Source organism: Dromiciops gliroides, chromosome 2 (genome assembly GCF_019393635.1).
Source record: "Dromiciops gliroides isolate mDroGli1 chromosome 2, mDroGli1.pri, whole genome shotgun sequence".
NCBI lineage: Eukaryota > Metazoa > Chordata > Mammalia > Microbiotheria > Microbiotheriidae > Dromiciops > Dromiciops gliroides.
Genome location: NC_057862.1, coordinates 89948692 through 89971745, shown reverse-complemented (window position 1 = coordinate 89971745; position 23054 = coordinate 89948692). Strand labels below are relative to the sequence as shown.

The window sequence follows — 23054 nt, the reverse complement described above, 5'->3', positions numbered from 1 at the left end:
AAATAGAACCTAATGACTTTATGAGAAATCAAGACACAGTAAAGCAAATCCAAATGAATAAAAAAATAAATAAATAAAGGGCAATGTGAAATATCACCTTGGAAAAACAGCTGACCTGGAAAATAGATCCAGGAGAGATAATATGAAAATTATTGGTCTACCTGAAAACCATGATCAAGGAAGGAGCTGAGACAGTATCTTCTAGGAAATTGTCAGGGAAAATTGCACTGATATTCAAGAAACAGAAGGTAAAATAGAAAATGAAAGAATTCACCAATCACCTCCTGAAAGAGATCCCAAATGAAAACTCCCAGGAATGTTATAGTCAAATTCCAGAGCTCCCAGGTCAAGGAGAAAATATTTCAACAAGCCAGAAGGAAACAATTCAAGTACTGTGGAGCCATAGTCAGGATAGCACAAGATCTAGCAACTTCTACATTAAAGAATCAGAAGGCATGGAATATGATATTCCAGAGGGCAAAGGAATTGGGATTACAACCAAAAATCACCTACCCAGCAAAACTGAATATAGGCTTTCCAGGGAAAAAAATGGGACTTCAGTGAAAAAGAGCACTTTCAGGTATTTGTGATGAAAAGACCTGAACTGAATAGAAAATTTGACTTTCAAATACAAGACCTTAGAGAAGCATAAAAAGGTAAACAGGAAAAAGAAATTAAGAGGGATAGTAAAAGGTTAAACTGCTTACATTCCTACATGGGAAGATGATACATCTAACTCACAAGAAATTTCTCAGTATTAGGGCAGATGATAGAAATAAATTTAGACAGAGGGTACTTTAGTCTCCAATTTTGACTACCATGAAAAAACCTGCTATACATACATACATTTAATTATTTCTTCATTTATAGACACTCCTTTCTTCTTGGTTTGGGCCTATACTTTATCTATAGCTGGGTCAAATGCTATACACAATTAGGTTACTTTGGGCACACAGATCCAAATTGCTTTTCAGAATGCCTGGACCAATTTACATCCCTACAAAATATACACTAGTAAACCTGTCTTTCTATAGCCCTTCCAGCATTTGTCATTTTCCTCTTTAGTCATTTTTTTTCCAGTCTGATAAGTATAAGATGAAACCACAAAGTTGCTTTAATTTATATTTCTGTAATTATAACTGACAGAGCATTTTTTCATATAATTCTTGATAGCTTTGATTTTGTCCTTTGAAAGTTGCCCATTCACATCTTTTGACTATTTCTTTCCTGGGAAAGTGTTCTTTAGTCTTAAAAAAATTGAATCAGTTTCTTATGTATCTTAGATATGACACTTTTATCACAGAAACTTGCACAAAGGAATTAATTTTTAAAATGTTAAAGGAGATGTAGCAATACCAGATCTTAAACTATACTTCAAAGTGGTCATCATTAAAATGATTTGGTACTGGATAAGAACTAGGATGTTTGATTAAAGGAATAGATTAGGTACACAATGAACAGAAGCAAAAGATCCCAGAAATTGGGGTAAGAACTTACTATTTGACAAAAACTTCTGGGACAACTAGAAAGCAGTCTGGTAGAAACTGGGCATAGATCAACATCTCTCACTGTTTACCAAGGTAAGCTCAAAATTAATACAAATTAGACATAAAGGATGACCTCATGAGCATAAGCAAATTAGGGGAGCATGGAAGAAATTACCTGTCAGATCTATGGATATAGAAGAGTTCATGATGAAACAAAAGACAAAGATGTTTACCTGAGGTAAAAATGAATAATTTTGATTTTACAAATTTTTTTTAAAAATTTGTTTGCACAAACAAAACCAATGCAACAAAATTTAGAAGACAAACAGGAAAGTGGCAAGAAGTTTATAGCAAGTTAAAACATTTTATTTCTCAATTATATATATAACTGAGTCAAATTTATAAAAAATAAATCATTCCCCAATTGATAAGTAGTATAAGGATATGAACATGAAATTTTCAGAGGAAGAATTTTAAATGATTAATAGTCATATAAAATGCTCTAATTTACTAATAATTGGAAAATACAAATTAAGACAACTCTGAGGTACCTCTCATATACACACAGCTTTTAAATTTTCTAAGATGACAGAAAAGATAAATGACTAGTTCTTGTGGGGTATTGGGAAAATAGGTATTCTACTGCACCATCGGCAGAGCTAGGAATTATTCCAACCATTCCAGATATCAATTTGGAACTATGTCCAAAGGGCTATAAAATTATTCATTCCTTTTGACTCAAGAATACTACTACTAGGTCAATACTCTGAAAAGATTAAAGAAAAGAGGGCTCATATGTACAAAAATATTTATCAGATAAATCATTTTGTGACCTTTTCTAAAATAGAATTTTTACTTGCCTAACTTCTTTCTTATTAATTTTGTGGTTAGATTTATCTAGTTCTGAGGTGGGGAGGGAATCTGAAAACTTTCAGTGTTGTTTTATACTATACTGTTATCACTGGTCACAAAGAATTGTACACTCAGGAGATACTCATCAATTGGGCAATGGCTGAACAATTTATGTTGTATGATTGTGATGGAATAATATTGAGCTATAAGAAATTGTGAAGGAAGAAGTTTCAGAAAAAACATGGAAAGACTTATATGAACTTAGGCGAAGTGAAGTAAGTAGAACCAGAAGAACAATATATACAGTAATAGCAATATTATAAAGATAAATAACCATAAAAGACTTAGTAACTCTAATCAATATAATGATCCACCAGAACTTCAAAGAACTCATGATGAAAAATGCTATCCATCTATAGATAGACAACTGATGGACTCATAATGCAAAATGAAGTATATTTTCTCCTTTTTTTTGGTTTCCTTTTTGAAAAATATGGCTAATGTAGAAATATATTCGCATGACTTCATATGTATAATGCGTATCATTTTTTACCATCTCAGTGAACGGGGGAGGAGGTGAAGGGAGGGTGAAAATTTAAAGCAAAAGAAAAACAAAATAAAAAAAAAAAAACGTGCTACAAAGATTTTCTCCACTTACATATTTTCCTTCTACTTTTTACCTACATTAGATTTGTTTGCACAGAACCTTTTTAATTTCATATAAAATTATCCCTCTGATCACAATGGGTGCATGTAATCTTCACCTATAGATCTAAAAAGTAATTTTTTTTTTTACTTGCTCCTCTAAGTTGTTTAGGCTATGACCTTTAATACCTGGGTCCTGTAACCATTTGGAAATTACCATGATGTATGGTATAATATTTTTGTTTAGACATAATCTCTACCAGGCTGCTGTCTAATTTTCCCATCAAAAATTTTTTTTAAGTGCATCCTTTCATGTAGTAACTCATGTCTGTCTGTGGGATTAACAAATCCTATTGTATTTTGTTTCTTTGATTCTGTATGCTGTGTACCTAATCCGTTATACAATAGTATGTAAAAAAAAAAAACCCTTTCCTATAGAACAGGATTTAAATATATATGAACACGATAGACAACACAATGCTTTACCAATCCAAATAGCATCTAATTTTGACTGCTAATATTATATCTCTCCTTCAACCAATAACCTCTTTCTTCTTTCATTATCAGTTCACATAAAGCAGAAATTCTTGCTTAAAATAGTTAATGATCTAAAAGAAGGCATAGAAACTTCCTTGCCATACTTGTACACAAATGGAATAGCTCGAGGTAGATAGCTTGGATGACAGAAACAGAATTCAAAAATCCCTTGAGAAGCTAAAACAGTAGGTTGAAGCTACAAACAGAAAACATAATTGAGATGAATGCAAAGTGCTGCATGTGGTTTTGAAACACTATCTGCACAAAATATAGAATAAAAGAGATCTGTTGTGCCAGCAGTTTGTATAAAAGAAGAACTAAGGTTTTTTCATTGAAAGAAAGTTCAATATGAGCAAACGGCATGATATAGTAGCTAAAAAATTCAATCTTAGACTGCTTTACCTGAAATAGACTTACTACATCCTATATTACTCAGGCTATGACTGGGGAATTATGTTTAATTCTGTGAATCACATATTAAAAGGATATTGACAAATAGGAGGATTCCAGAAAATCTCCCAGGATCAAACAAGGGAAGGAATATAAAGAACTAGAGAAATGTCAGTTAATATTATTGTTTGAGGATAATATGAATCAGACTATTCTAGCTCTGATAATCTATGCAAAATAACTAAAGTGATAAAGAAGATGGCAACCATCATTGTACTAGGAATGTGGGACTGGTTCCATATTAAGAAAAGTATCAGTGTAAGTGACCAAATCAATAACAAAAAATCATAAAAATCATATGATTATCTCAATAGATGCAGAAAAAGCTTTTGACAAAATACAACACATTCCTATTAAAAAGTCTAAAAAGCATAGGAATAAATGGATATTTCCTTAAAATGATAAGTAGTATTCATATAAAACAACCAGAAAGCCTTATCTGTAATGGGGATAAGCCAGAAGCCTTCCCATTGAGATGAGGGGTGAAGCAAGGATGCCCATTATCACAACTATTATTCAGTATTGTACTAGAAATGCTACCTATAGCAATGAGAAGCAAAATTGAAGGAATTAGAATAAGCAAGGAGTGTGATGAAAGAAAACCTCTAGAGACAGAGTTTCAGGGTAATTAATAATAAATTTATTAATTAGGCTGGCTGGTATCAATAAATTGATGAACACTGGTTTGTCTCAGTAACCAAAGACCCAAATGGATACTCTGAATCACCTGAAATCCTGACTAAAAGGAAAATGCCCTAACAGATGGACATTTAATGAGGCAATGAGCTAACAGTTTTCAACTCCTCCTGTTCAGAACATGGCTTGATCTTGAGATTCAGCAGCCTCAAGGCATCTGAGTAGGGGAAGCCATTTCTATAAGGATTTTTCTGGCTAGTTTTCTCCTTCATGAGCTGGATTGCTATAAACTCTAATGGATCAAGGAGGAAGTGGGGGTGGGGGGGAGGATTCTTTCCCCCAGACAAAGGCTTGCCCAGATCACATTCTATTTATACTCTAAAGAGAAATTGTCTCCCTAGGTGGGAGACTATCAACCTAGCATGTGCCTTGAGGGCTAGGAACAATCTCATCAATCAGTCATGCCCTTCTGAGACTGACTGACCTTTTAAAAAGGTGGATCACAAATTAATAATTAGTTGTTAATATAATAAAATATTTATTTCATGAGGAAACATTACTCTTTGCAGATGGTATGATAAGTATATTTAGAGAAACCTAAAATATCAGCTAAAAAACTAATTAAAGTAATCAACAACTTTAACAAAGTGGAAAAATAGAAAATAAACCCATGTAAATCATCAGCATTTCTATATAATACCACCAAAGTCCAAAAGCAAAAGATAGAGAAGTTTCATTTAAAATAATTGTAAGCAATATAAAATACTTAGGAGTCTGCCTGCCAAGGTAAACCTAGGAACTATAAGTAGGCAATAACAAAACACTTTTCACACGCATAAAGTCAAATCTAAACAATTGGAAAAATATTAATTACTCATGTGTAGGCTAAGTCAATATAAGCTGACAGTTTTACCTAAATTAATTTACTTATCCAGTGTAATGCCAATAAAACTACCAAAAATATTTTATACAGTTAGAAAAAATAATAACAATCCTCATCTGGAAGAATAAAAAGTCAAGAATATCAAGGTAGTTAATGGAAAAAATGTGAAGGAAGATGGCCTAATTATACAAAATTGATCTCTCTCTCTCTCTCTCTCTCTCTCCCTTTTCACACATACATACACACAAATATATAAAACATAGTAATCATCAAAACAGTCTGGTATTGGCAAAGAAAAAGAGTGATCAATCAGTGGAATAGATTGGGTAGACAAGACTCAATAGGTAAATGACCATAGTAATCTAGTGTTTGTTAAATGCAAATATCCCAGCTTTTGGGCACAAGAATTCACTATTTGACAAAAAACAATAAACAAAACAAAACAAAACAAAACAACTATTGGAAAAACTGGAAGAAAACAGTTTGGCAGAATCTAGGTATAGATCAACATCTCATACTCTATATGAAGATATAGTCAAGGTACATGATGTAGACATAAAGGGTGATACTATAAGCAAATTAGGGGAGCATTGGATAGTTTATCAGTCATATCTATGAATAAGGGAAGAATTTATAACAAAACAAGATAGAGAACATTACAGGATGTAAAATGGATAATTTTGATTACATTAAATCAAATGGTCTTTGCACAAACAAAACCAATGCAGACAAGATTAGAAGGAAAGCAGAAAAAGGGGAAGAAGGAGGAATATTATGGCAGATTTCTCTGAGAAAGACCTTATTTCTCAAATATATAGAGAACTGAGTCAACTGTATAAGAATGCAAGTCATTTGCCGGTTGACAAATGGTCAAAGGGTAAGAAGAGTCAGTTTTCAGAAGAAGAAATCAAAGCTATCTATAGTCATAAAAAATTCTCTAAATCACTATTGATGGAGCAAAGATGGTGGAGGAAAGGCAGTGACTTGCCTAAACTCTCCCCCAAACCCCTACAAATACGTTTAAATAAAGCCATAAAACAATTCCTAGAGCAGCAGAACCCACAAAAGGACATGATGAAATAATTTTCCAGCTAAAGACAACTTAGCAGGTGAGAACTACAAAATTTACTGAGAACTGATTCCCCACCCAGTCCCCTCTTTCCCAGGCAGGTGAATTGCCTGGGGCTGACTGTCTTTGTCATTTCCAGACTCTAGATGGACTTATGGACCTTCCCCCAAGCAACTTATCCCCTCCCAATGCTCCCCACCTTACTCCCTGGACTTTATGTTATTATGTAAAAAGGGTCCACCTGCATTAAGTAGTCAGTAACACCTATACTTAAATTAGGAGCTGTTCTATTATTTCTTTTGTCAAAGGTTCATTTACATTAATTAGCTATATGTCTCTCTGGAGCAATCTTTTTGTTCTGTTACTTCATTAAAACCCTGTCCTCTGTTCCCATCTTTGGGTATTCCTAGCTTCAGAGCTATAGTTCCTCTGCCCGGATTAAAGACCTTATTTCTCCTATATTGATTATTTCCTTAATTTCCAGATTAACACAGGCCAGCAGGAAAGATCTATTGTACCTGGGTGAGAGTGGAGCACAGTCCAGCACAGACTGCACCAGCACAGACTAGGCCTGAACAAACTAGGAGCAGGCATTGGGAGCCATTGAATCAGCAGAGGCAATTATTACTTCTGGGACTCTCAGCACACAGACAGTAAGGTGGTCAAACAACTTGTCAGAAGGAAATTACAGGGGTATTTTTGCTAGGACTGAGGCAGGACTCTCTTGCTTTGCTTATACTTGGTCCAGGTTGTAGTACTGGATGGCAGCTCCAAGGCAAGGAGGAGTCCTAGCACACCAGATCTTGTAGACACAGTGGAGTGGGGAAGCTAGTTCTAGGGCAGAAAAGAGTACTTGTGGTCTCTCACAGACCAGAGCACAGGCCAGGAGAGTAGTAAACACACTTCTCTTTAGATCATATTGCCTTGGAAGAACTGAAAACTGAACAGGTCTCTAGAACTATCTCTGAAAACAGCTGCACAAAATCCCTGAAGCAGTGTGTTCTCCACCCTGGAAGCAGAGCTCCACTTTAACAAAGAGTTAAAAGTCAAGTAGACTGGGAAAATGAACAAACAGAAAAAAAAACTTCTGACCATAGAAAGTTACTATGGTGATAAGGAAGATCAAAAATACACTCAGAAGATAAAGTCAAAGCTCTTGCATCCAAAGCCTCCAAGAAAAATATGAATCAGTCTTAAGCCATGAAAGAGCACAAAAAGGATTTTGAAAATAAAGAGAGTTAGAGAAAAAATTAGAAAGGGAAATTAAAATGATGCAAGAAAATCACCCAAAAAAGAGTCAACAGCTTGGTAAAGGAGACACAAATACTGAAGAAAAAAAACACCTCAAAAAACAGACTAGGCCAAATGATAAAAGAAGCACAAAAAACAATGAGAAGAAGAATGTCTTGGGAAAAAAAGAGGGACAAAATTCACTGAAGAAAAAACTCCTTAAAAAGTAGAATTGGCCAAATGAAAAAGGAGGTACAAAAGCTCACTGAAGAAAATAATTCCTTAGAAAATGGGAATTGAGCAAATGGAGGCTAATGACTTTATGAGAAATCAGGAAACAATAAAACGAAGCCAAAAGAATAAAAAAAATAGAAGATAGTATGAAATATCTCATTGGAAAAACAACTGATCTGGAAGATCTATGCAGAAGAGATAATTTAAAAATTATTGGACTACCTGAAAGCTCAAAAATAAAACAAAAGTTCAAAAATAAAGCCTAGACAGCATCTTTCAAAAATTATCAGTGAAAACTGATCTGATATTCTAGAACCAGAGGGTAAAATAGAAATTGAAAGAATACACTGATCAACTTCTGAAAGAGATCCCAAAATGAAAACCCCCAGGAATATTATAAAAAAATTCCAGAGCTCCCAAGTTAAGAAGAAAATATTGCAACAGCCATAAAAGAACAATTCAAATATTGTGCAGCCATAGTCAGGATGACAAAAGATTTAGCAGCTTCTACATTAAAGGATTATAGGGCTTGGAAATTGATATTCCAGAGGGCAAAGGAATTGGAATTGCAACCAAGAATCACTTGCAGCAAAGATTTCAAGCACAAATTTATACTTGGACTAATACAGATGCTTTTCCTGCTTTTGTTCTCTTTAGTGGATTTTCTGCCTCTTTTAAAAGCACCATTATTGAAATGCTTTTTTTCAATATTTTTTTCTTTCTTCTCTTTTGTGCTTCCATTTACATCCTTGAATGCCCTTGGCATTTGCTTAGTGGTCTGTTGTCAAGTTTCCTTTAAATTCATTGTGGGCAACTAAGAGGTACAGTGGATAGAGCACCAGGCCTGAAGTCAGGAACCCCTGAGTTCAAATACAGCCTTAAGACACTTAGCAGCTGTGTGACCTTGGGCAAGTCATTTAAACACTATTTAACCAAAGTTCAATTTCCTCATCTGTAAAATAGGGATAATAATAGCACCTACCTTCTGGTGTTGTAAGGATCGAATGAGATGTTAAGTGCTTAGCACAGTGCTATATGATTGTTATTATTGTTATTGTTGTTTTAACCTTCACAGCTTTTCTCTGCCTGCATAAGACTATACTTCTCATAATTTTCCATCATCACTCACAAGATTGTACAGATGAATTTCTGTTCTAATCTAGCATTGCTTTTGACAGCAGTATCTCTTCCTGTATCTGGCAAGTAAGTCAGATGTTTACTGATTAAAATGCTTTCTGTGCTCTTTAGGTCACCTTGTTGTGGCAATTAATTTGCATATATTATTTTTATTTCTTTTTTTTCTGTTTAGAATTTTATTTTCCAAAATATATGTAAAAACAAATTTTGATATCAATTTTTTAAAACCTTGCGTTCCAACTTCTCTTCCTCCCTTCCCATCCCCCACCCCCAAGAACTCAAGCAATTCAATATAAGTTATACATGAATAGCCATGGAAAACATCCCCAAATTAGCTAGGTTGTGAGAGAAAACAGATAAAAAACAAAACTTCAGATTAAGGAATTGTAAAAAAAAAATGTGTTTCAATCTGTTTTCAGACACCATCAGTTCTTTCTCTGTAGATGGATTGCAATTTTCCTAAGTCTTTCAGTGTTATATTGGATTATTGCTTTGCTGAAAATAACGACATGCTTCACAGCAGATCAACTTACACTATTGCTGTTATTTTGTGTACAATACATTTCACTCTGCTTCAGTTCATGTAGGTCTTTCCAGGTTTTTCTGATAGCATCCTGTTCATCATAACTTTTATATAGTGCCTTAAACTTTTTTTTTTTTTTTTGGTGAGGCAACTGGGCTTAAGTGACTTGCCTAGGGTCACACAGCTAGTAAGTGTTAAGTGTCTGAGGCTGGATTTGAACTCAGGTCCTCCTGTCTTCAGGGCTGGTTCTCTATCTGCTGGGCCACCTAGCTGCCCCATGCCTTAAACTTGACAAAGAATTTTCTTCACAATAGCCCAGCAAAGTAGGTACCATACATTTTGCCATTATAGTCAATCATCATAACTATTTCCTTCCATCCTATTCCCTTCCCATGATATTTACTCTATTTTCTATCTTCTTTTACTCAATTCCTCCTCAAAGGTGTTTTAATTCTGACTGCCCCCTCCCAGCTCTGCCCTGGCCCTCTTTATCCTCTTCCCCTCCTACTTTCCTGCCGGGTTAGATAGATTACTCCTCCCAATTGGGTGTGAATGTTATTCCCTACTTGAACCCACTCTGATGAGATTAAGGTCTTTGAGCTAATTCTGTGTTCTAAATTTGTCTTCCTCCCTCCCTCCTTGTTAAATCAAGCAATTCAATATGTCATACATGTGCAGTTATGCAGAACATCTTCACCTTCCTGGAAAGTGTTTTGCTTTTTATGGCTCCCTCCCCGAATCTGCCTTTCCCTCTTCCCCACCCCCCTTATCTCCTTCCCCTCCCACTTTCCCTCAGGGCAAAAATATATTACTATACCCATTTGAGTATGTATGTTATTCCCTCTCTGAGCCAATTCTGAAAATAATAAGGTTCACTCACTCCCCCTCCCCTTCCCCCTCTTCTCCTCCCCTCCATAAGCTTTTTTCTTATTTCCTTCATGTGAACGACCTCTCCCCAGTCCACCTTTAATTTTCTTTATGATACAATTATAGCCAGTGTTAATTCACAGTAAATTCTTTTAATTGTATGAATTGCTTTTTCCTCACTATTATTCTTTCTTCTTATTTATTATAAATTCTGTTCTTGGCTTGTTGTATCAATGATCTGCCTCCGCAGATAGCTGACTCAGGAATAACTCCATCAGTAATGCGCCTTTCCTATCCGTTAAAATTTAGACAATTTTGTTCCTTGTGGTATTATTTGTTGTCACCATTTCTAATACTTGCCACTCTTTTTTTTAAAGAGAATGTTTGTGTTATAAAGTGATAAGACATCTATTTTATCCACAATTATTTGCCCTCTCTCATTTCTTTCTCCTTAATTATGCTTTCTCATATGTTTCTGCCTATTCTCATTTTTCCTACTTTTTCTTTGAAGCCACCAGGTAACCAGAATGTGTGTTCACATAACTTGGAGTATCTTATTAAGTTCTTCAAAATTTTGAAGAAAGCATTGACTAACATTTACATAATGTTTCGATATTTTTTCACACTCAAAGCACTTCACATATTATTTAACTTGATCCTTACAATAACCATGTGAAATAAGACAGGCAGAAATTATAATCCTCGTTTTGCAGTCAGGAAAATTTAGGTTTAGAGAGATGAAAGTATTTTCCTGTGGTCACATAGTTCTCTCTGTCTCTCTTTGTCTCTATCTCTCTTTGTCTCTCTGTGTCTCCCTCTCTCTCCCTCCTTCTTTCTCATTCTCTCTCTCCCTTTCTTTTCCTCTTTTTCTTTCTCTCTCCCTCCCTCCCTCCTTCCCCTCCTCCTCTCCTCTCTCTTTCATTCTCTCTTTCTCTCTCTGATCTCATCTGTATTTTAATGGAAGTACTTATCATTTGATCATACTGGATCAATTAATTAATGAAGATTAAGCCTATAACAAGTGAAATAAAAGGCAGGGGGGACATCTCTGCTAGAAAGCTGTTAAAGAAAGATGAGAGTTCAGTGAATCAGAATGAAAATAAGTCTTGAAAATGGCATCACTACATTTGATTACTGTTCCCTTAAGAAGTCAGTTATATTGTGGACGTAGTATTCTCTGTGTGACATAAAGGACGTTCAGAAGATTGTAGCTTGAGGGACCTGTGATTGCATTTGTGTGGGTATCACCCCCACCAGAGCATTAGATAACATTATAAAACAATTATGTAGGGGGCAGCTAGGTGGCACAGTGGATAAATCACAGGCCCAGGATTCAGGAGGACATGAGTTCAAAACTGGCTTAAGACATTTTACACTTACTAGCTGTGTGACCCTGGGCAAGTCACTTAACCTTCATTGCCCTGAAAAAAAAAATAAAACAATTATGTAAATAAATATATCATTATCTTTCTTACTTCTAATGCCCCTCTTCATATCATTGTCAATATTTAATATATTAATGGAAAATATTAAAGCAAATACAAAAATACCTACTTCCTCTCATGCCCCCCCAAGTATGTTTTGGAATGATTTGGTGTCTTTTTTTCAATTATTCACCAAATGGAGCTCTATGTTGCAAGGGGTGGGAGGAAGTATGGAAGGCTAAATTATTTGTAGGTTTTGTTATTTGTCCATTAAATAGCAAATGATTCAAATGCAAATGGTATGATTTTTAAAAAGATAACAAGCAATAGTTTAGGAATATAAAAGGATACTTCCCAGAATTTCAGTAAATTTTTTTACACTGTAACAAATTTTAAAATCCAAAGTCATATTACAATCGAAATCAAGGTAAACTGTGACCTAAAGTTCCACACACAACAAATATGCTGACAAAGCACAAATATGCAAATAAACTGGGTCTCAGCCTCTTCAGCGAAACTAAGATCCTGAAATGGGCTTGCATCCCTTTTATCAACAAAAGAATGAGCATCCAAAAAATAGAAGGCAGCATCACAAATGGGAGAAAATAGTATGATTGGTTACACAGCTTATAATGAGGTAAACAATATATTCATTACATAGTCTGAAGCATCACAGGCATGAATAACAATATAATTGGCTGGAAATTAGGAATGAGGGTCTTGTAACAACCCCTCCGTCACTAAGAAATGTTCATTGTTTGAGTCTACCTGCAAGGACAGTTTGGTGATAGTGTACCAGAATACCTTGGATAACAGAGCAGACTCCCTGATGTTTTCCTGCACCCTTCAAGGATACAAGATTTCCTTGACAAGAGTAGAACAGTGATTGGGGGCAGCTAGGTGGTACAGTGGATAGAGCACTGGCCCTGGAGTAAGGAGGACATGAGTTCAAATCTGGCCACAGCCACTTGACACTGGCTGTGGGACCTTGGGCAAGTCACTTAACCCTGATTGTGGAAAACATCTGGGGCCATCTCCAGTGATCCTAATGCATATCTGGAGAAGAGTGAGGCTGGTGACTTTGCACAGCCCTCCTTCACTTAAATCCAATTCACTGCAAGACATGATATCACTTCCCAATGTCATGGTCCTCTTCAAGAATGAATGACAAGGGGCAGCTAGGTGGCAGAGTGGATAGAGCACCAGTCCTGAAGTCAGGAGGACCTGAGTTCAAATGTGGCCTCAGATACTTGATACTTAAGAGCTGTGTGACCTTGGGCAAGTCACTTGACCCTAATTGTCTCACCAAAAAACAAAAACCAACCAAACAAACAAACAAACAAACAAGAATGAACCACAAACAACAACAGCAACAACAAACAGACCAAACCAAAAAACAGTCATTTACAGGATATCTGAATTTCTAAATTTCACTCAGAGACTATGAGTGATTTACAGGAAAACTGAATTTCCTTAGCTCTTAGACAAATGAAACAGGATTTTGACAGTTAGAAAAATGTTAGTGATTATATATGATGGAATCAATAACAAAATAGAATCAATTTGATTTTCCCAATTTTCAGTCAGGTTAAACCTAAGGTAAAATTCTTCAATTGAAAATATATTGAAGTTGTGTGTCATGTCTGCAGTATGATTCCAAAGAGCATTCAAAATACAATTGGTATTTTGTGAATCTTCAGCAATACCAACAGTTGTACCATTTAAAAAATTTCCTCAAGAATTTACCTTACATATTACTGTTTGTGAATGCCACATTTAAACACTCCCACTTCTCTCCCTTTGAAATTTCTTTTTTTTTTTTTTTAGTGAGGCAATTGGGGTTAAGTGACTTGCCCAGGGTCATACAGCTAGTAAGTGTTAAGTGTCTGAGGCTGGATTTGAACTCAGGTACTCTTGACTTCAGGGCCAGTGCTCCATCCACTTCGCCACCTAGCTGCCCCTCCCTTTGAAATTTCTAAAGAATTTTAAGTGTACAACCCCCTCCTTGTAGATACTCTTATCTTTTCAGCTTCAGTGACATAATTTTCTCTTAGATATCTCCTTCCCTGTCATTGACTCCAGTGAATACCTCTATGCAAATAGCCCCCAAATTTATATCCAAAGCCCTGTGCTCAAGCCTTAACTGACTACTGAACATCACCTGCATGTCTAACCAAAACTCCAAATTCAGTTTCAGAATACCTGAATAGTCTCCCGAATATATAGCTGTAATCCCAGAAGAAATGAGGCAGAGTAGAAACAGTACTGCATTGGGAGTCAGGCAACCGGAATTCAGTGTAGCTCCCACACATGCTAGCTCTGTGACCCTGTATGGTCAAGTTACTATCATCTCTGGACCCTAAGTGTCTCATCTTTAAAATGGGGGTAACAATACTTAAAGTACTTGATTCCTGGGAATGTTGTAAAGAAGAAATTAGACATGTTGAAAGTATTTTATGAACCTAAAAATGCTTTAGAAATGCTAACTAGTAACCTGTTCACAAAAATTTAGTAGCTCCCCCCATTGTCTAGAAGATAAATTTTTAAAAAATTTTACTAACCTTCTAGACCCTCTAGACTCATTTCTACCTACTACTGAAGCTTTATTTCAAACTACTTCTATTTATACAATCTCAGTTGTAGACAAACTGGATAACTAACCATTTGCCATATTATCCTGCCCTCTTTGGTCTCCATTCATTATTTCCACAATCCTCCAGGACTAAGATGGGCTCCCTTTACATCTAAACATGCTGAAATCTTTCCCTTATCTTTTTGGCATATCTCAGGTACCACTTTCTCCATAATGGTCTTTTCTCACCCCATTTTAATGCTTCTCTCCCTTCCAAACCCAACTAAATGTAATCCTTTATCCCCAAATCTTGCATAACTCTGAACTCTTTTGTGCTTTTACTTCATTCTATCTCTTATAATAAATATTTGTGTATTCTCTATCTCCCTACTACATCATAATAAAATCTTTTATATAGCACATAAAGGTTTTGAAACATTATGTAATAATGATAGTAATAATAGGTAGCATTTGTATAGCACTTTAAAGCTTGAAAAGCACTTTACAAATATGATCTCATTTTATTCTCACAACCACCATTGGAGTTATATATTATTACTATTCCCATTTTATAGATGAGAAAACTAAGGAAGGCAGAAGTGACTTACTTAAGGTCATACAGTAAGCATCAGAAAATAAGATTCAGAGCTACTTAACAGTCAATCTGGGAGCAGAATGAGTCTCCTGACTCTAGATTCAATGTTTTCTACTATGCCATGAGAATTTGTTACTTCTTTAGAGGAAAGTCTAGGTACAATGTAAACATAGTATGAGACTCAAAGGCTGATTAACACTATGAAGGTCAGGCTGTGATTCCTTTTGTCACAGCTAGAATCTATATACAAATCTTTTTCTCTTTTTTTTTTTTTTTTTGAGTGACTTGCCCAGGGTGACACAGCTAGTAAGTATTTAAGGCTGAATTTAAACTCAGGTCCTCCTGACTACAAGGCCTGTGTTCTACCCACTGTGCCACCTAGGTTTCCCTATACACAAATTTAGCCTCTTGATATTTGTCACCATGTAATGCTTTGCTTCCATTTCAATAGCTAATCAGTTAAATATTTTAATTTAAAAATTTTGTCTTTCCCCCAAAATCTTCATTTCCCAATCTATCCTTTCACTCCCTTCACACCCAGAGAGCCACCCCTTATAGCAAAGAATAAAAAAGAAAGTGACTGAAAGGGGAAAGAAATTCATTAAAACTTGCTAACATATCTGACATAATCAACAGCGTATGTTGTGATCCATATCCAGCTTGGCAAAGAAAGGAAGAAGTTCCTTCTTTGAGACCAAGTTTGGTCATTATAATTGAATGATGGTCAGTTTAGTTTTTGTACATTGCAAACCTACTAGGCTTTACCTCTTATTTATATTGTTGCAGTTGTGTATATTGCTTTCCTCATTCTTCTAAATATACTTTGTATCACTTCTTATAAGTTGTCCCATGTTTCTCTGTATTCTTCATAGTCAGTATTTCTTGTGGCACAGTAATTTTCCATGATTTTAATGTTCTATAGTTTGTTTCAGCCATCTTCCTATCAGTTGGCATTTCCTTCATTACCAGTGCTACTATAAATATTGCAACTCAATTTTAATGTTATACCAGTCCCAAAGAAGCATTCAAGATATAGACCAGGGGGCAGCTAGATGGCACAGTGGATAGAGCACCAGCCCTGGAGTCAGGAGTACCTGAGTTCAAATCCAGCCTCAGACACTTAACACTTACTAGCTGTGTGACCCTGGGCAAGTCACTTAACCCCAATTGCCTCACTAAAAAAAAACCAAAAAAAACCCCCCAAAACCCAAGATATAGACCAGGGATCAGATAACTGCCACAAAGTATTCTGGGTTAACTTCCATGATGAGAAACAACATAATATAATGTTTTTGAAATCAAGATCTTTGTTCATACGCTAGCTCTGCTGTTTATCATTTGTATAATTGTGTGTGTGTGTGTGTGTGTGATTTACCATATTGCTCTAAACCTGTTTCCTCAACTGTGAAATGAGGAAAAGATGACTTCTCCTACTTATCTGTGGGGTGTCATGAAAAGAATATTGAATTTGGATTGAAGAGATATGGGGTTTGAATCCTTTTTCTATTACCTCTGTGATATTGTGCAAGTCATTTATTTTTCCTTGGCTTCAGTTTTCTTATCTGTAAAATAAGAGAAGCTTGACTAGATCATCACAAAGTTTCCTCATAGTTGGGATGAAACTCTAGCCCTTACACCCATTGGTATGAGTTGTTGTGTTCATTTGTTTTCAGTTGTGTCCAACTCTTTGTGACCCGTTTAAGGTTTTCTTGGCAAAGATAGTGGAGTGGTTTGCCATTTTCTTCTCCAGTTCATTTTACAGATGAGGAAATTGAGATATACAGGGTTAAGTGTCTTGCCCAGAATCACACAGCTAGTAGGTATCTGAGACAAGATTTGAACTCAGAAAGTTGAGTCTTTCTGATTTCAGGCCTGGCACTTTATCCATTATACCACCTAGCTGCTCTATTGGCATGAAGACTCTTTCCTTATTGATGGAAATAACATCCTGTGTCTGTGTGAGGAGCCAGGTGAAGTTGATCTCCACCAGAAAGGAAAGTCCCATACAAATGGGCTTTGGGTTTGGGGTTACATTCCAATTAGAAGTAAACTGTGATGCTTACACTAATTACTATGACCTCACCACACTGTATTATTGTGAGGAACAAATGAGAATAAAGAAATTAAAATGAAAGGGGAAAGGGCAGCAAGATGGTTCAGTGGATGGAATGCTGGACCTGGAGTGAGAAAGACCAGAGTTGAAATCCAACCTCAGACACTTATTGGTTGTGTGATGCTAGGCAAATCACTTAAGCTTATATTTGCCTCAGGTTCCTTTTCTGTATGATGGAGATTATAATTGTAAAGTACTTAGCATAGGGCCTGACACATAGTAAGAGCTATGTAAATGTTAGGTGGTAGAAGTAGTAGTGGTATTAGTGGTGGTGGTGGTGGTGGTGGTGGTGGTGGAGGTGGTAGTAGAAACAGAAGTAGAAGTAGGGGCCAATCTAGGAGTCATGAAAGACCTGAATTCATGTACTGTCTCTAATAAGTAGTTGTTCAATGAACCTGGGTAGGTCATTTAATTTTGCAGTGATCCCAGGCAGCTCTCTGAAATGATAAATTAGAAATAAACAAATCCACAAAGGGTAAAACTATACCAATGAAATCACAGGTCTAGACCAAACCTAGGTAGATAGACAGATAGACAGCTAGTTAAATAAATGATTTATAGATGATAAAGATATATATATATACTTATATATATGTATTAAATATATACCTATCTAAACATAGGTGCACGTGTTTATTTTTAACCATAAATTGTGTTGTTATAAATTATATATTTTATATAAAGTATATATAATATAATAGATATGATTTAGTAATTATAATTTGTTATAGTTCAGTAATATATAATTTATAAATTAAATAAAAAATAGTTGCATAAAATATTATTTTGGTAAAGCAATTTTCTCATTATCTTTGCTATTCTAAGCAACTGAAGGCTTTGCTTCTGCCCTTGGGATTAAAAAAAAAAGAAATTAGGCATATATTCATTGTTTTTTAGGGTTATCTTATTCTCAGAATAGGCTAACTGCATTTATTTCTGTGAGAGTCTATATAATGGCACAAACTTTGTAGGGGTCTTAATAGTACTTGAAAGTCAGCAGCGGTCAACAAATATGCAAATAGCAAAAGTATCTATGATTTCACTTAACAGTAGGGCTTCTGGTATAGGAACTTCCTCTACCAAGGAAGGTCACAACTTTACTCTATGAATCAGTGGGTAAATTCTAGAGTTTCCTGAGGGACATAGTGTTTAGGTGACTTTCTTAGGGTCACACAACTAGTAAGTTTCAAGGGTCTGAACCCACATCTTCTTGACTCAAAGTGTGACTTTAACTATGTCCTTATCTTCAAAATAACTTCTCTCCCCTTTGAAATTCTCCTGCTCAAGAAATGCCATGTCTTCAGTCTTTGTCCTGGATAAAAGATGAGGGAATAACATCAACCTGTGAAACTTTGGTGGAATCACACAAGGCTCAGTTTTTCCATATGCAAAATGTGGCAGTTGGCTTTTGAAGACCAATTCAACTCTAAACATCAGGGTAAAATGGACAAGGCTGGAGTTGGAATTAGAAGTACTTAAATTCTAGCCCTGCCACTTGCTACCTGTGTGGCAAGGCCAAGGGACTTAACCTCTCTAGACCTCTTTCCTCATCTGTAAAATGAAGGGGTTGAATTAGACAGCCTCAAAGGGTAACTTACGGCTCCAACTCTACAATCCTATGACCTTTAGAGTGGTGGCCCACAATTATGATGTTGATAGGAGGTTGAATGAATAATTTGTCACATATCTTCATTAATTACTCTTCTATTCTTTCAAGCCAAGGGGATCTGAGAAGTAAGTTTTTCTTCTGACACATAATGTCTTTGTGTTCCTAGGCAATTCACTTAACCTCTGAGTGTTCCAGGCACCTCTCTAAGACTTTAACTTGTAGAGAAGGTGTTGGCCTCCATTGGTAGATGGTATTTCCTCATCTTAGAGTTCTTTATATCAAAGAAAGTACAAAACTAGTACCTGTCTCTAGCTCTCTTCCTTCAAGGCCCAGGTCAGGTGGTAGTTGTTATTGTTCATCCTTCATTCTTGAATAGGATCAATTATATCATTCTTGCCTTCAGAGGGAATTGGATTCAAGTGAGGAGGGCTGTGCAAAGTCATCAACTTCACTCTCTCCTACACAGTCATCAGAATCCAGTGGCACTCTTCCTCTTGACTCCACCCTTTTCCAATTTAGTACCATTTTTCTCATATAACATTGCCCAGATCTCATCTTTTCACTTGTATACCATAGGTTTTTTATTCATATATTGTTAAACTTTATATCCCCTTGAGTGCATGAACTATGTCATTTTTGCACTCCTAGGATCTAGCACAGTGAATTTTGTGGACAATTCAGTGGCACAGTGGATAGAACACTCAAACTTATGTCAAGAAGATCTGAGTTTGTATCCTTCCAAGCTGCTTACTAGTTTTGTGATCATAGGCAAGCTACTTAGCTTCTCTCAAACTCAGTTTTTGTATCTATAAAATGAAGATAATAATGCCTTCTTTGCTGGGTTGTTGTGAGAATCAAATGAGATTATAAAAACATGCATGCATACACACAGGACTTTGTAAAACTTAAATGCTATGTAAATACTATCTCTCTGGTATTATTATTATTATTATTTAAAAGGTACTTAAATGTCTATTGAATTGTACTTGAATTAATGACTACTCAAAATGTTTACACTTTGAACACTAAGCAAAGTGGTCAACACAAGTTGAATTTGTATAAATTACCATTTCCTTCCACAGATACTGCCAAGTCTTTGGGAATGCTATACCCACCAAGTCAGTAAATTGGAGAATAGCATGACTGTCAAGTGAAATGTAATTGCAATGTTTAGGAACTTAGCTAGTTGAGTGGAAAGGGAGACCAAAACTAACACATCAGCAGTCTTCTCAAAATCTCTTTCCAAAGCAAGACCTTCAATGTCCCATGAATGTGTGGGTTTTGAAAATATATTTTACTGATGCCTTTTACTTTTATATCAGTCATTTCTGGATATCTATTCATCCCCCACTGACTGTGTGAATCATACCTTTCTTTCCAACAAAGAAAAGCAGTTTAAAAATGAAAACTGTTACAGATTGTACCTCAAAATGTATGCAACACTATGCCCTCATAGCCTCCGGCTTCACTGCCAAAGAAGGAAGGCATGTATGTCTATGTTTTTAAAGAAAATCAGCAATGTTATTTCAAGTCCAAGACCTCTGTGGTTTGGCCTTATTGCTCAGAAGGTAACCCATTTCTCATTGGATTCAGTGAGACTTCTTCCATGAAATTTTTCATGATCTCCCTGAGTCAGAAATTATTTTTCTTTCCTTGGACATCTCATAGCATTCTTCATGTATCTCTCTGATAAACTTACATATTCATTTTTTTCTTATTTAAAAAAAATTATTGAAACTTTTCATCATTTCTCTGATAAGAGTATGATATCCAAAGATTTATAAGTGATTAATTCAAATATATCAGAATGATGGCCATTCTCTGGTAATTAGTGCATATGAATAAAGTTCCAAAAGGAAGAAATACAAACTATCAACAGTTACATTAAAAATGCTCTAAATTATTGATAACTAGAGAAATATAAATCAAAAAACTATGTGGTTTTACCTCACACCCATCAGATTGGAAAAGGAGACCAAAAAAAAAAAAAAAGGAAATGACTATTGTTGTTTAGAAAGCAGGAAGACTTTTGAATTGTTGGTGGAAGCCTATCCTGATTCTGCTCTCTAGAGTCAAACAGATCAAATCTTATCCCTCTTCTCCTTGAAAAATATTCAGTTAGGAATCTTCTCTCTCTCTCTGTCTCTCTCTGTCTCTCTTTGTCTCTCTCTGTCTCTGTTCTGTCTCTCTCTCTCTCTCTCCCTCTTTCCCTCCCTCTTCTCTCTACTCTCTCTCCCCTCTCTCCTCTCTTTCCCCCCTCTCTTCCCTCTCTCAATCTGTCTCCTCCCTCTCCCTCTCCCTCCCTTCTCTCTCTGTCTCTCTCCTCTCTCTCCCCTCTCTCCCCCTCTCTCTTTACTTTCCTCCCTCTCTCTTCCCTCTCCCAATCTGTCTCCTCCTCCCCCTCCCTCTCTTCTCCTCTCTCTGTCTCTCCACCTTTCTCTTTCTCTCTGTCTTTCTCTCTGTCTCGGTCTCTCTCTCTCTCCCTCTCCCTCTCTGTCTCTCTGTCTCTGTCTCTGTCTCTGTCTCTCTCTCTCTCACACACACACACACACACACACACACACACACACACACACACCTACCCAAAACTTCTTTTCTCTAGGTTTCTGTTGATCTTCACATGTCAAGGATTCAATGCTCTTAGTTATTCTTCTTGTTCTCCTCTGTATAGTTTACTGAAATCCTTGGTGCTCAGAACTAAACACAATACTTAGATGAGGTCAGATCACAGTGAGACTATCCTCTCCTTAATCCTGGAGAGAAAAAAAAAAACACTGCCCTCTTGATGATGTCTGAGTTCCCATCAGCTTTTTTTCTTTTTGGACATCAAATCCTACTACTGACTTATATTGACTTTGCAGTTCACTAAAACCTCCAGATTCTTCTCAGAGAAACTATTATCTATCTGCCATATTGTGCTTGCAAAGTTGAGTTTTATACCCAAATTCAATACTTTAGATTTATCTTCATTGAATTGCATATATTACTTTCAGTCCAGTACTCTAACATATCAAGATCCTTTTGGATCCAATCATCCTGTGTTAACTATTCCTTCCATCTTTGTGTCATCTGTATGTTTGCTGGGGGTATCTTCTGTGTCATAATTCAGCCAATTAATAAAGTGTTAAAGAACACATAGTGAAGCACAAATCCTTAGGATGCTCATATAAAGACCTCCTGCCATCTTGACACTGAGTCATTAATTACTCTTTGAGTCTGGCCATCTAGCCAGTTTAGATTCTGCCTGATTATATTATCACCTATTCCACATATCTCTGTCTTCTCCACCAGGAGAGGGACAATTTATCAAAAGCTTGGCTAAAATCTAAGTAATTCTATCCATGAAATTCTTGTCATCTACTAGTTCATCTTATCCAAAAAGGAAATGAGGTTAGTCTGGCTTGACCTGTTCTTGATAAAGCCATTCTGACCTTTTGTTTCTAATCACCATTTCCTCTTCTAGATACTTGATAACCATCTCTATAATGATCTATTCTATAATTTTATGAAGAATGTATGGGGTCAGCTAGGTGGTGCAGTAGATAAAGCATCAGCCCTGGATTCAGGAGGACCTGAGTTCAAATACAGCCTCGGACACTTGACACTTACTAGCTGTGTGACCCTGGGCAAGTCACTTAACCCTCATTACCCCACAAAAACAAAACCAAACCTGAATATATATGCACTATTTTTAGGGACAGCTAGGTGGTACAGTGGATAGAGCACTGGCCCTGGAGTCAGGAATACCTGGGTTCAAATCCAGCCTCAGACTACTAGCTGTGTGACCCTGGGCGAGTCACTTAACTCCAATTGCCTCACTAAAAAAAAAAAAAAAAAAGAATGTATGAGGAATTGGCAGCCTAAAGAGTATTCTAGAGAGACTGGTAACTTTCATAACTAAAGCTATGAAATAAAAAGGAAATAAAAAGGACTAGTCATTTATTTCCTCAAACACTGAATTTATCTCTTAATCTCTTATCTTGAAGAGATACTGAAAAGGATTCTTGAGAGACTTTATTCAGTGTAGTGAATGAAATCAATGGTGGATTTGTATTTCTAGGAGTGAAGAAAAGTCCTCTGCTATCAAAGTGAGGCTTCAAGGTGACTCTAACTGTAGATTTTCTCATTCCCAAAATATCATCTATGTCTTATTTATCTATGGCTTAATTTAATAGTACTTTTATTGCTAAC

The 23054-nt window shown here is 36.0% G+C and overlaps 1 protein-coding gene across 2 annotated transcripts in view; it reads left to right on the top strand.

The window, feature by feature from the left end:
• The window catches only part of PLPP4 (phospholipid phosphatase 4), a 227514-nt gene that overhangs the window by 197700 nt on the left and 6760 nt on the right, over nucleotides 1–23054 (top strand). The gene's annotated exons all lie outside the window — the stretch shown is intronic.